This window comes from Triticum aestivum, chromosome 7A (genome assembly GCF_018294505.1).
Source record: "Triticum aestivum cultivar Chinese Spring chromosome 7A, IWGSC CS RefSeq v2.1, whole genome shotgun sequence".
Taxonomy (NCBI): Eukaryota; Viridiplantae; Streptophyta; class Magnoliopsida; order Poales; family Poaceae; genus Triticum; species Triticum aestivum.
This window is the reverse complement of record NC_057812.1, coordinates 18,895,759-18,911,019: the sequence shown is the minus strand read 5'-3', so window position 1 is coordinate 18,911,019 and position 15,261 is coordinate 18,895,759.

The window sequence follows — 15,261 nt, the reverse complement described above, 5'->3', positions numbered from 1 at the left end:
GCCTCCGCAAGGCCCACGACTTTCTTCCTTACGGACTATATAAGAAGGCTCTGGCCAGTGAAGTAACCTAGTTCGGTTCACTCGGTTTTTGGGGAGCGTCTCGACGCGACTGCTCCCGATCCGTCCCCAACTCCGTCCGCCTCTGCTTCCACTACTTCCCCTGCATCGACACCATGGCCGCCGCCGCCGCCGCTAAGAAGGCCATGGACGACGCTGAGGCTGCTGCTACCGTCGCCGCGTTGGCCCGGCCAACCGGAGGGTATGATCTGTTCATCCCTCGTTTACTCGTACTTATGCTAGCCGTATATGTGCTGCTCATAGATGGTTCGATTCTATGTTCTGTACGTGCTAGTATGCTTAGGTATCGCTATGAGATGCATACCTTTTATGCCATGCTTACTGTTTACTCGTGGATAAGTCTAATCGGAAAAGTGCTAATATTTTCAACAATCCAAAAACCTTATTTTAGGCACTTTTCGATTCAATGCTTTGCTGCTACTCTGAAACCGGAAAAGTTTACCGGGACGCATTTTAAGCGTTGGCAGACTAGGACCACCTTGTGGCTCACAGCGATGAACGTGTTCTGGGTTGGTGGTGTGTTCCTCACATAAACGATTGCTCCTGAACAGGAGAAGGCGTTTAGGGAGGCAACCACAATCTTTCTGGGAGCAGTTCTGAGTGTGATTGGAGACAAGTTGGTTGACGCCTATATTCATATGGGGGTTGCCAAAAACTTGTGGGATGCGCTCGAAGTCAAATTCGGCGCAACTGATGCTGGCAGTGAGCTGTATGCCATGGAGCAGTTCCATGATTACAGGATGGTTGATAACCGTTCTGTATTGGACCAGGCTCATGAGATACAGTGCATTGCTAAGGAGCTGGAGCTCCTGAAGTGTGAGTTACCGGACAAGTTTGTCGCGGGTTGCATTATTGCAAAACTCCCTCCTAGCTGGAGGAACTTTGCTACTTCTCTCAAGCACTTGAGACGTGAATTCTCCGTTGAGGATGTCATCGGTCATCTCAGTGTCGAGCAGAACTCTAGAGCAAAGGACTCACACGTGAAAGGGGCAGATGGTTCTTCTAGCGCCAATGTGGTGCAGAAGAACTTCCACAAGTTCAAGGGAAAGAACTCTGTCCAGCATAATACTACCTTTAAGAAGAAGGGTAAAAAGAAAGACAAAAAGAGAGATGGCTGCTTTACTTGTGGTTTAGATGAACATTGGGCAAACAAGTGCCCAAACAAGTACAAGAAGCCAACACAGGACTCCAAGTCTATGAATGTCACTCTGAGCAACAATGATGCGGCATCTGGGTATGGTAATCTGTTTACCATACTTTCAGTTTGTCAGTCCACCGATTGGTGGGTTGACACTGGGCCAATATTCACGTGTGTGCTGATGTGTCTTTGTTTTCTTCCTACCAGGTCGCACGAGATTGTTCTGTCCTGATGGGGAATGGCTCGCATGCTTTTGTTCATGGTGTTGGCACGGTAGATCTGAAGTTTACTTCGGGAAAGATCGTGCAACTGAAGAACATGCAGCATGTCCCCGCCATCAAGAAGAATCTATTTAGTGGCTCCCTTCTATATAAAGAAGGGTTTAAGTTAGTATTTGAGTCTAACAAAGTAGTCATATCTCGGTATGGACTGTTTGTTGAAAAAGGATATGATTGTGGTGGTTTGTTCCGCCTTTCCCTGGAGGATTTCTGTAATAAAATCGTGAACCAAATTCATTCTAATGTGAATGAATCCGAGGTTTGGCATTCATGTCTTTGTCACATAAATTTCGGTTGTATGACGCGGCTAGCTAAGATGGACTTACGAGTTTCACTTTGGCCAAAGGCTCTAAGTGCCATGCGTGTGTGCAAGCTAAGCAACCCCGTAAGCCTCACAAGCCTGCGAAGGAGAGACACCTGGCACCTCTAGAGCTCATACATTCAGATCTCTGTGAGATGAATGGTGTGTTGACTATAGGTGGAAAGAAATACTTCATGACTCTGATTGATGATTGCACTAGATTCTGCTATGTGTATTTGTTAAATACTAAGGATGAGGCTCTTCACTACTTTAAAGTCTATAAGGCTGAAGTTGAGAACCAACTTGAGAAGAAAATAAAACGAGACCGGTCTGATCGTGGTGGAGAGTACTTTTCTAATGAGTTTGATTTATTCTGTGCGAAACATGGTATTATTCATGAGAGGACGCCTCCCTACTCACCCCAGTCAAATGGGGTTGCTGAAGGAAAAACCATACTCTAACTGATTTGGTTAACGCCATGTTAGATACACCGGGTTTATCCAAGGCATGGTGGGGGAAGCTGTATTGACATCATGTCATGTCCTGAATAAAGTTCCCACAACGGATAATGAGACTACTCCCTATGAGCAACGGGAAAAGAAAAGAACTACACTCTCTTACTTGCGCACTTGGGGTTGTTTGGCGAAAGTCAACGTGCCGATAGTCAAAAAGCGCAAGTTGGGACCGAAGACCGTGGACTGCGTTTTTCTTGGCTATGCCAAGCATAGCGTTGGCTATAGATTTCTAGTGGTGAAATTTGATGTACACGACATGAAGGTCGGTACAATTATCACTAGTAGAAAACAGGGCTATGGTCCAGGCCGGCTCAGCCCATTAGTCCCGGTTCAGTGTAGAACCGGGACTAATGTGGGCATTGGTCCCGGTTCGTGAGCCCAGGGGGCCGGCCGGGCCACATGGGCCATTGGTCCCGGTTCGTCTGGACCTTTTGGTCCCGGTTGGTGGGACGAACCGGGACCGATGGGCCTCGCTCCTGGCCCACCACCATTGGTCCCGGTTGGTGGCATGAACCGGGATCAAAGGCTCCCCTTTAGTCCCGGTTCATGCCACCAACCGGGACCAATGAGGTGCCTATATATACCCCCTCGCGCAAGAGCAGAGCATAGTGCTCTGTTTTTTCTGGCCGAGGGGGAGAGGGCTTTGTGGTGCTCTAGCTCACCTCCTATGCACATGAGGTGTTCGATGGAATGCCCGAGCCACACTACTTAAACTTTCTCCTCTCGAAGCTCGACCTCCAAGCTCCATTTTCCTCGAGATTTGTCTAGATTTAGCGGTCCGTCACGCCCCGTCCCCGTCTTCACCGCCGTCAATCACCCGCGCTGATCTCATCACCGACACCACCGTGGTGAGCCTCTTGTTCTTATCTTCTTTCTGAAAGGAAAAATATTCTTACTTGTATGTTTAGATAGATACTTGTATCATTTTCTTACATTTATTATTGCATCTTATATAGTGCGATGGTTTTGGTATCCGCCCCCGTCGGCCCTCGTCCTGTCTATGATTCGGATTTGGTATGTATATTATCTTCATAACTATTGGTTCATTTATTGTTTATGAAAATTATGCCGACCAACGTGACATAGATTTTATTTATCTAGGATGTATGTGAATCGGAAATGCCAACCGACCCTATTGTCGAGAGGTTAAATTTAGTTGAAGAAGAAAACAATTTGTTGAACGAAAAAATAAAAAAAATTGAGGAGGAGAAGATGATATTGGAGTTGCATGTTGCGGATGTCGTCAATGATCACAAGATCAAGATGGATGCAATGCGCTTGAAGATTAGAAAGATTAGAAAATATGCCATTCATACCGAGGCTTGGTATCATTATGCCGTTGGATCAATTGTTACCTTGGTTGCGATTATGATCGCATTTGTTTTCGCATTGAAATGTTTTACATAGTTTCAATGTATGGTTTAATTAATTAGATGCTCTGGAGAGCTATATGTTGTTAGATGAGAACTATGTATGCACTTTGGTTTTAATGTGATGATGAACTTCTATTAATTTGAACACTTAATTATATATAATGCACGCAGATGAACCGGCAATGGATGTACGGTGACAGACACACCCGCGAGTACATTAAGAGCGTGCATGAGTTTCTCGATGCGGCTGAGGCAAACAAGCAGAATGGTTTTATGTGTTGTCCATGCACTAAATGTGGGAATACGAGGTCTTACTCTAACCGGAAAATCCTTCACTCCCACCTGCTTTACAAGGGTTTCATGCCACACTATAATGTTTGGACGAGGCACGGAGAAATAGGGGTTATGATGGAAGACGGCGAAGAAGAAGAGTACGATGACAACTATGTGCCCCCTGAATACGGTGATGCTGCAATGGGGGGAGCTGGTGAAGATCAAGAGGAACCAGACGATGTGCCCAATGATGCTGCCACGGGTGAAGCTGCTGAAGATCAAGAGGAACCAGACGATGTGCCCGATGATGATGATCTCCGCTGGGTCATTGTCGATGCAAGGACGCAATGCATTAGTCAAAAGGAGAAGCTGAAGTTCGATCGCATGTTAGAGGATCACAAAAAAGGGTTATACCCCAATTGCGAAGATGGCAACACAAAGCTCGGTACCGTACTGGAATTGCTGCAGTGGAAGGCAGAGAATGTTGTGGCTAACAAAGGATTTGAGAAGCTACTGAAAATATTGAAGAAGAAGCTTCCAAAGGATAACGAATTGCCCGACAGTACATACGCAGCAAAGAAGGTCGTATGCCCTCTAGGATTGGAGGTGGAGAAGATACATGCATGCCCTAATGACTGCATCCTCTACCGCGGTGCATACAAGGATCTGAACGCATGCCCGGTATGCGGTGCGTTGCGGTATAAGATCAGACGAGATGACCCTGGTGATGTTGACGGCGAGCCCCTCAGGAAGAGGGTTCCTGCAAAGGTGATGTGGTATGCTCCTATAATACCACGGTTGAAATGTCTGTTCAGAAACGAAGAGCATGCCAAGTTGATGCGATGGCACAGTGAGAACCGAAAGAAAGATGGGAAGTTGAGAGCACCCGCTGACGGGTCGCAGTGGAGAAAAATCGAGAGAAAGTACTGGGATGAGTTTGCAAAGGACCCAAGGAATGTACGGTTTGCTTTAAGCGCGGATGGCATTAATCCTTTCGGGGAGCAGAGCAGCAATCACAGCACCTGACCCGTGACTCTATGTATGTATAACCTTCCTCCTTGGATGTGCATGAAGCGGAAGTTCATTATGATGCCAGTTCTCATCCAAGGCCCTAAGCAACCTGGCAACGAAATTGATGTGTACCTAAGGCCATTAGTTGAAGAACTTTTACAACTGTGGAATGGAAACGGTGTACGTACGTGGGATGAGCACAGACAAGAGGAATTTAACCTTAAGGCGTTGCTATTCGTGACCATCAACGATTGGCCCGCTCTCAGTAACCTTTTAGGACAGACAAACAAAGGATACCACGCATGCACGCACTGTTTAGATGACACTGAAAGTATATACCTGGACAAATGCAGGAAGAATGTGTACCTGGGCCATCGTCGATTTCTTCCGACCAACCATCAGTGTCGAAAGAAAGGCAAGCATTTCAAAGGCGAGGCAGATCACCGGAAGAAGCCCGCCATGCGCACCGGTGATCACGTGCTTGCTATGGTCAATGATTTACACTACGTAATCTTTGGAAACGGTCCCGGTGGACTAGCTATTCTGAATGACGCTGAGGGACACGCACCCATGTGGAAGAAGAAATCTATATTTTGGGACCTACCCTACTGGAAAGACCTAGAGGTCCGCTCCTCAATCGACGTGATGCACGTGACGAAGAACCTTTGCGTGAACCTGCTAGGCTTCTTGGGCGTGTATGGGAAGACAAAAGATACACCTGAGGCACGAGAGGACCTGCAACATTTGCACGAAAAAGACGGCATGCCTCTGAAGCAGTATAAAGGTCCTGCCAGCTACGCTCTTACGAAAGAAGAGAAAGAAATCTTCTTTGAATGCCTGCTCAGTATGAAGGTCACGACTGGCTTCTCGTCGAATATAAAGGGAATAATAAATATGCCAGAGAAAAAGTTTCAGAACCTAAAGTCTCATGACTGCCACGTGATTATGACGCAACTGCTTCCGGTTGCATTGAGGGGGCTTCTACCGGAAAACGTTCGATTAGCCATTGTGAAGCTATGTGCATTCCTCAATGCAATCTCTCAGAAGGTGATCGATCCAGAAATCGTACCAAGGCTAAGGAGTGATGTGGCGCAATGTCTTGTCAGTTTCGAGCTGGTGTTCCCACCATCCTTCTTCAATATCATGACGCACGTCCTAGTTCATCTAGTCGACGAGATTGTCATCCTAGGGCTCGTATTTCTACACAATATGTTCCCCTTTGAGAGGTTCATGGGAGTCCTAAAGAAATATGTCCGTAACCGCGCTAGTCCAGAAGGAAGCATCTCCATGGGCCATCAAACAGACGGTGTTATCGGGTTTTGTGTTGACTTCATTCCTGGCCTTAACAAGATAGGTCTCCCTAAATCGCGGTATGAGGGGAGACTGACTGGAAAAGGCACTCTGGGAAGAGACTCAATAATATGCAGGGACGGATATTCTTGGTCTCAAGCACACTACACAGTTCTACATAACTCTACCTTGGTGACCCCGTATGTCGATGAACACAAGAATAGTCTGCGCTCCAAACACCCGGAGCAGTGCGACGACTGGATTACATGTGAACACATCAGGACTTTCAACAGTTGGTTGGAAACACGTCTCAGAGGTGACAACACTGTTTGTGATGAGTTGTACTTGTTGTCCAGGGGACCATCTTTGACTGTATTGACTTACAAAGGATACGAGATAAATGGGAATACTTTCAGAGTCATTTAGCTCAAAGAATGAATTAATAGCAAACAGAATGAACTACAAAACTTTTATGAAAATAAAAACAATCAATTAAAATATTATGTTATGATCAACTAAAATAAAACTATAATATTCTTCAATAGCAAAAAGAATATAATTTGTGTGACCTAAAATCAAACTATAAGTATTTAATTGTAAGTATAAATAAAAAATAAATAGCAAAGAAGAAAAAAATTCTAATTTTATAGTAAAGTTATTCATAAACTAGTGATTCACACAAATTTTTAAAAATTCAAATTTAAACTATTTAAAATTTAAAACTAATGGCACTAACAGAAAGTTTATAATTTTTGTGACCTAAAAGCAAAAAGAAATCACTAAAAAACTGTAAGTATTTAGTTTTAAGTAGAAATAAAAAATAAATAGAAAAAAAATTCTAATTTTATAGTAAAGTTATTCATAAACTAGTGATTCACACAAATTTTTAAAAATTCAAATTTAAACTATTTAAAATTTAAAACTAATGGCACTAATAGAAAGTTTATAATTTTTGTGACCTAAAAGCAAAAAGAAATCACTAAAAAACTGTAAGTGTTTAGTTTTAAGTAGAAATAAAAAAATAAAAAACCAAAAAAATGTAGAAATAAAAAAGAAAAAAAGAAAAAAAATGCCACCTACTAGGCCTCCACGACCTGAATACGACTAGAAACCCTACATGGGCCACGATTCAGGCCCGCAGAAGGCCCAATAGGCCCACAGGCAAAGCAGTGTCAAATTAGGCCCATAGGCCTGCAGTTCAGAGGAGTTTGAGAGGGAGGAGGCAGCAGAGCTTATAAACTGGTGTTGGGCGCTGTCAACTAGCGATGTGGGACTAAACTTTTGGGCGCGGGGCAGCACAAGGGTATTGGTCCCGGTTGGTGGCACCAACCGGGACTAAAGGTGGCATTGGTCCCGGTTGGTGGCACCAGCCGTGACCATTGCCCCCCTTTAGTCCCGGTTGGTGCCACCAACCGGGACCAATGGGCTTCGCTTCCCGCCCTTTGGGCTGCCGAAAAGAGGCCATTGGTCTCGGTTCGTGGCACCAACCGGGACTAATGCCCACCTTTAGTCCCGGTTGCTGCCACGAACCGAGACTAAAGCCTCTTCTATATAAGGCCACACTTTGGAATTTTTCATTCTCATCTTGCAGTTGCCGCCCCTAACGCCGCCAGGCTGCCCCGACGCCGCCCGCCCCCATCGTCGCCGTCGCCCGCGCCCATCGCCGCCGTCGCCCGCGACGCGCGCCGCCCTGGCCCGCCCCCGTCGCCGTCGCCCTCGTCCCTGCCCCGACGCGCACCGTCCCGTCCCGCCCTCGCCGTCGCCCGCGCCGGCCCCTTGCCCGACGCCCGCCGCCCTGGCCCGCCGTCGCCGTCGCCCGCGTCTCCTACCCCAAGCGCGCGCCCACTGCCCCGTTGCCATCCTCGCCGCCGACTCCGCGGTCCTCCTCTGGTCCGGTCGGCGCCCTAGCTAGCATTTTTTCATATATATGCTTTTTTTTCATATATATGCTTGTGTTTTATATATATGTATATATATGTTCTCTGTGTATATATCTATGTTCATGTATATATGCAAAAGATAGTTTTTTAGAAAAATTAGGATTTTTTTCTGTTCATAGATTTTTTTGGTGATATTAATTATTGTAAGTATGAAAATGTTTGTATATTCATATGAACAAATGAATTAGAAGAGGGAGAAGAAGAGGGGGTCGAGAGGGGGTCTAGGGTCGCCGAGAGGTCGAGGGTCGTTGAACATGAGAGGAGGAAGAGGATAAAAAGAGAAGAGGAATAAGAAAAGAAAAAAGAGGAGAAGAAAGAATAGAGGAGATCTTCTCCTCTATTCTTTCTTCTCCTCTTTTTTTCTTCTTCTTCCTCTTTTTTTTATCGGGAACAAGGGTCATCGAGGGTCGCCGAGCGGTAGAGGAAGAAGAGGATAAAATAGAAGAGGAAGAAAAAAAAGAGAGGGGTCGACGGTCGCCTAGGGGTCGAGGGTCGAGAGGGGGTCTAGGGTCGCCGAGAGGGGAGAGGAAGATGAGGAGAAACAAATAAGAAGAAGAAAAAAGAAGAAAAAGAAGAGGAGAAGAAGAAAGGAATAGAGGAGAAAGAGAAAATAGAATATTCTATTTTCTCTTTTCTCCTCTGTTCCTTTCTTCTTCTCCTCTTTTTTTTTCTTCTTTTTTTTCTTCGACACGTGGGGGGGGGTCGAGAACGCCGGACATTCATGAGAGAGGCGAGGAAGAAGGGGAAGAAGAGGAAGTCTTCTCCTCTATTCTTTCTTCTCTTCTTTCTTCTTCTTCTTCTTCCTCTTTATTTTATCGGGAACGAGGGTCGTCGAGAGGGTCGCCGAGCGGTAGAGGAGAAACCCTAAATAGAAAGTATCGTCGGTGTGAGATACAGGTACCGTCGGTGTCGGACACTACATCCACATCCCACAAGTGGCGCGGGCTTCGACGCCCACGTCACTTGTGGGACGTGGATGTAGTGTCCGACACCGAAGGCCACATGTATCTCACACCCACGATACTTGCTAGCTATTTAGGGTTTCCTCTACCGAAAAGAAGAGGAGAAATAAATAAGAAGAAGAAAAAGAAGAAAAAGAAGAGGAGAAGAAGAAAGGAATAGTGGAGAAGAAGAGAAAATAGAATATATTCTATTTTCTCTTCTTCTCCACTATTCCTTTCTTCTTCTCCTCTTTTTTTTCTTCTTTTTCTTCTTCTTCTTCTTCTTCTTCTTCTTCTTCTTCTTCTTCTTATTCTTATTAGCCGAAAGTAGAGAGAGGTTTCCTAGTGTCAAAGTATTGAAGAAATCCATGCCTTCATCATTAGCCGGAAGTAACCAGGGCATGTTGGTACGAAGTTCTGCAAAGTTGTTCTGGAATGGAGTCCCGAATAGAATAATCCGCCTTTTGGTACGAATTCAGCAAAGGCCTTCCAAATAGCGATATTCGGAAGGCTCTTGCTGAACTTTGTACCAAAAGGCGGATTATCCTATCTGGGAGTCCGTTCCAGAACAACTTTGAAGAGCTTCGTACCATCATGCACATGTTACTTTCGCCTAATGATGAAGACATGGTTTTGTTGAATCCTTTGACACTACGCAACCTCCCGACCCCTCGGCGATCCTCTCGAACATGAGAGGAAGAAGAGGATCGTCGAGGGGTCGAGGGTTCCAGGGTCGTCGAGGGGTCGAGGATCGCCGAGGGGTCGAGAGAGGTTTCCTAGTGTCAAAGTATTGAAGAAATCCATGCCTTCATCATTAGCCGGAAGTAACCAGGGCATGTTGGTACGAAGTTCTGCAAAGTTGTTTTGGAATGGAGTCCCGGATAGAATAATCCGCCTTTTGGTACCAATTCAGCAAAGGCCTTCCAAATAGTGATATTCGGAAGGCTCTTGCTGAACTTTGTACCAAAAAGCGAATTATCCTATCTGGGACTCCGTTCCAGAACAACTTTGAAGAGCTTCGTACCATCATGCACATGTTACTTTCTCCTAATGATGAAGACATGGTTTTGTTGAATCCCTTGACACTAGGCAACCTCCCGACCCCTCGGCGATCCTATCGAACATGAGAGGAAGAAGAGGATAAAAAAAGAAGAGGAAGAAGAAAAAAAAGAGGAGAAGAAAGAATAGAGGAGATCTTCTCCTCTATTCTTTCTTCTCCTCTTATTTTTCTTCTTCTTCCTCTTTTTTTTATCGGGAACTAGGGGCGTCGAGGGACATAGATGTAGGGTCGTCGTTGTCGATATATACCCCCTCCCGATAGCTTACTATGATTAGGTAGCTAGTTCTACGTTTGGCACTAATATATCCATCTGTCACGTTTGAATAATAATTGCCATGTTGTAAATATTTGTAGAAACTATGGACACTGCCCTAGACGAAGTAACAAAAGAAGCGTTGTTGAGAGACATAATCGCAAAAGGAAGTGATGCCATCTCGTTGTTTCTCAACGAAACCGATGGTCTGGAAGGAGAGGGTGAACAAGCTAGCTACAGTGACCTAATGCCGGTGCAAGAAGAAGAACATGAGGACGGCTCCGGTGACCCAATGCCGGTGCAAGAAGAAGACCGTGATGACGGCTCCGGTGACCGAACCGAGTCCGGCCAGGTATATATATTAGTTAAGCCTATGCTGACTAGTTGATTGATGCATTCATTGTTTTGGTATGTACACATATTAATTAAGTCTTTGTTCTTTTTTTTAGCCCTCCGGATCGAGCACAACTTCGGTAAAGAGACGAGGCCCGAAGAAAAAGTTGAGCTCGGATGAAAAGTTTGAGATCATAGCAATCGCGCCCGACGGCCAACCTATTGAACCCCTCCGGACAAAGAGCGTATTTGTTGCTCAGTGCGGGGTTCTGGTTAGGGACAAGATCCCGATAAGCATCCAGCAATGGTTTAAGCCGGCTACAGAAGATCCTGAGGTGTCTTATGTCAATGATATGCAAAAAAATGATCTTTGGACTGAGCTGAAGTCAAATTTCACCCTACCGCCTGAGGATAATCCAGAGAACCCAGTTAAAGAGAAATTAATCAAGTCTTTTGCTCTGAAGAGGATGGCAGAACTATTCAGGAGGTGGAAGAAAGAGCTGAATAAGTTTGTCGAAAATAACGAGACACCAGAATTCAAGGGCAGATATGATAAGATCAGAGATCACTGGCCCGCATTTGTGGCCTACAAGACATCGGAAAAGAGTCAGAAGATGTCAGCGACAAACAAGCAAAATGCTGCGAAGAAGAAGCTTCACCATCGCACGGGGTCAGGTGGCTACCTCGTAGCCCGGCCTAAGTGGTCCAAGACTGAGAATGATCTGGTTCATAAAGGGATCGAACCAGAGACAATTAACTGGCCAGACCGTTGCCGGACTTGGTTCTTCGGGGCTGGCGGAACACTGGACCCTGTAACAGGGAAGTGCATTTGGACGAACGATCAAATGGACATACCAGTCAGTAAGCTTAAGCAGTATATCGAAGCAGCGCAGGAAGGGACGTTCTTTCCAGACAAAGAGAACGACGAGCTCACAATGGCCCTCGGGAATCCTGGGGACCCTGGACGGACACGAGGCATGCCGGGCTCCATTCCGTGGAAGGTTGGGTTTCCGGACGCAGGCGGTTACAAATCCCATGAGAGGAGGAAAAAGGTGCAGCAGACCCAAATGCAGGCGCTGAAAGCAAGGGTAGATGCGATAGAGGAACGAGAAGCAAATCGCAGCAAACGTACTGCCAAAGCCTCCCCCGAAGCTACCCCGCCATCTCAGCGCAGAAGCAACGTGGCTTCCACCGAGCTGCTTCAGCCGGAGCATGCCTTGATGGCTCCTGCCAGCTATCCCGTGGATGCTATAACGGAGTCTCAAAATTGCCACCTTATGACGCAATGGATGAATTTGAAGGTCAAGCCGGCTGTTGGCTCTGTTTTTCCTACTGAACCCGGCGCAACTTTTCACTGCCGGCCGATTCCAGAAGGATATGCTAGGGTGATGGTGGATGAGATAACGGAGGGATTTGAGGACCTCCAACTTGACCACCCTACCGGTGAAGGGGAGACTCGGCTGGGGTCTGCTCTGAAGACTCCATGCCTATGGCGGAAGGAGCTCATCAACCTTCCGAACTGGACGCCACCGCCTCCTCCTCCTCCTCCGGCGAGTCAGGGCACTCCGCCTCCACCGCCTCCTCCTCCGGCGAGTGACGATCAGGGCCCTCGGCCGGCTCCTTCTCCGACGCGTGGCGGCACTCCGCCTCCTTCTCCGCCTGCGCCGACGCGCTCGAGCAGCCAGCTTCCTCCTTCTCTGCCTCGTCAGCAAGGGCAGAAGAGACCTGCCGCCGCTCCAGCTGCTCCGGCGCGTCGTAGTCCTTCTCCTCCGCCTCTTAAGCAAGTAAAGAAGACAACCGCTACGTCTGCTCGGTCGGCGTCTAGCAGTACAACCAGAGGCGGGAGGACATACAGATTCGATCCTTCTCTGAAGACTCCAGAGAAGTTACCATACGAGAGGACCCAGGAGGAGAACGCCGAGATCGCGTGAGAAGAAGTGAAGAAATTCTTTGAAGGGGTGACAGCAAAGAAACATCCACCTCCGGAGGAGAAGGTAGATCGGGTGAAAGTGAAGCGCACTCTGGCTGCCCTGACAAAACCACCGAAGTCTGATCCGCCGAAAGGAAACTATGACCGCATTATTGGAAAGGAATTTGCCTAAGCGGAGCGGTCGGGAAGTACTGTCAGTGATCAAAGGCTGAAAGAACGACGAGCTGGGAAACAAATTGCCCAGCTCGGCGAACAAGGGAAGCAATCGTGCCCCCCGCTCAAGGTGCCTAGCCACAACATCGATAATGATCCGAGGATGGTGCCCGGTTATAGCAATCTTGCAGATTACCTGCCCGACGAAGTACATTATGAACCATGGAGGTGCAGATACAAAGATACGAGTACGGGAAGCCTCTCGTCAAAGATGAAAGATCTCTATCAACGATGATGCGAAGATTGCATGATTGGTACTTGAAAATCTGCAGAGACTCTGGGGGGAGGAGTACTTTGTATGCAAGAGTTAAACCGGAGCATGACCTCGTTGGAATTGATCTGTTGCCTGTTCCATTTGAGGAGTTCTTTCAGTTTTTCAATCAATTGGCCCTCGATAAAACAACGGTCGCCTGCTACTGTCTATAAGTAGTACTACTTCTGTCATTAAGTTTCTCTATATAGCTTAGCTCTTTCATTGCATGTATTTATAATCATCCTCACTATATTATGCAGATTGAAGATCACCGAATTGAAGAAAAGACAAGTCGGTGATATTGGGTTCATTAACACATATCTCATAGATGCAACTGAGGTTAAACTTCATGCCGCAGCTACCGAGGCCAACTTGCTACGATCGTTCGTAATAAATCAAAACAAAGATATAATACTCTTTCCTTACAACTTCAGGTGAGTGTTACTGTCTTGTGCGTATTCGGTTTCCCTTATATATTAGTCAAGGTTATAGTAATGTAATTGATGAGTTATGCATGTGTGTGCAGTTACCACTATATTCTCCTAGAGATTAAGCTTGAGCAGGGAGTAGTAACCGTCTTGGACTCTAAACGAAAAGATCCCAAGGAGTATGCGGACATGACTGAAATCCTCAAGAAGTAAGTTAAATCGATCATTATCCACCATATCAGCAACTTTGTTCATTTCCTGATATCAAGTAATTGTTTTCTTTGTCCGGCAGGGTTTGGAGAAAATTCACCAAAACAGTTCCGGGACTGCCGAAGGAGCTGGAATTTAGACACCCGAAAGTAAGTACTATAGTAGCATGTTCCGCGCATCTCCTAGTGATTCAAGTGCTAGTTTCATCAATACCATTTAGCATTCTTGCTTATCAGTTTGATTGACCTCTATTTCTTGTAAAGTGGTTGTGGCAGGAACAAGGGAATGATTTCTATGGATACTACATCTGCGAGTCCAACCGCCATACGACCTGTGAGCGGGGCGGGTACTCTAACGAACAATATGAAGTACGTAAATAACAACATTCACAATTTTATTTTATTACCATCATTTGTGTTGAGTTATATATATATATATATATATATATATATATATATATATATATATATATATATATATATATATATATATGTATGTATGTATTGACCCCCTTCTTTAAATTAGATGTTTCGGAAGCGGGATGAACTCCTAGCACCAGCTCGCATGCGAGCAATTCAAGAGGAATTGGCGGCATTCTTTCTTGACCACGTGATCCCTCAAGACGGAGAATTCTATGTGGACCTTGAGTCCGTATGATTATATTTGTAAGAGATAATTATTGTATATATGTAGCCGGTAGTGTCAGATAGATATATGAGAACTTGTTGTTCGACCAATCTCTCGGAGAAGGAGAGGTGGTCGATATCACTTCTCTCTGTATATATGCATATATGTTCATGACGATCTTCTGTTTCCTTCGTTTACTTACTAGCTAGCTAGCGTGTCTAGTCCTCTCTATATACGTATGTATAGTACGTAGTGTCGACCAAGCATGGACATAACAGAGGACACTTCTCTCTATTAATTATAACTAGCTAACACAATATATGAAACACCTAAATTAACCCCCCAAAACCCCCAACCCCCAACCCCCTTTCAAAAAAAAACAAAAACCCCAGCCACAGAAGTGCTGACGCGTGGATGCCTATTGGTCCCGGTTGGTGCCACCAACCGGGACCAAAGGGTCTCCTGACTGGGCTCTGCGCACTGCCCACATGGAGGGCCTTTAGTCCCGGTTCTGGATTGAACCGGGACTAAAGGGGGAGGTATTAGTACCGACACTTTAGTCCCGGTTCCGGAACCGGGACTAAAGGCCCTTACGAACCGGGACTATAGGCCCTTTTTCTACCAGTGTATAGAGTCTAGGGATGCTACATTCTTTGAGGATATTTTCCCCATGAGAGATATGCAAAGCGTTTCTAGACTGGAATCTGATGAGACTCCTGAACCTGCTATTCCGATGGAATACTATGAACATAAAAGTGATGAGAGTTCCACGGAGGATGACGAGGAAGTTCCTGTTAGGAGCAAGAGACAGAGGAC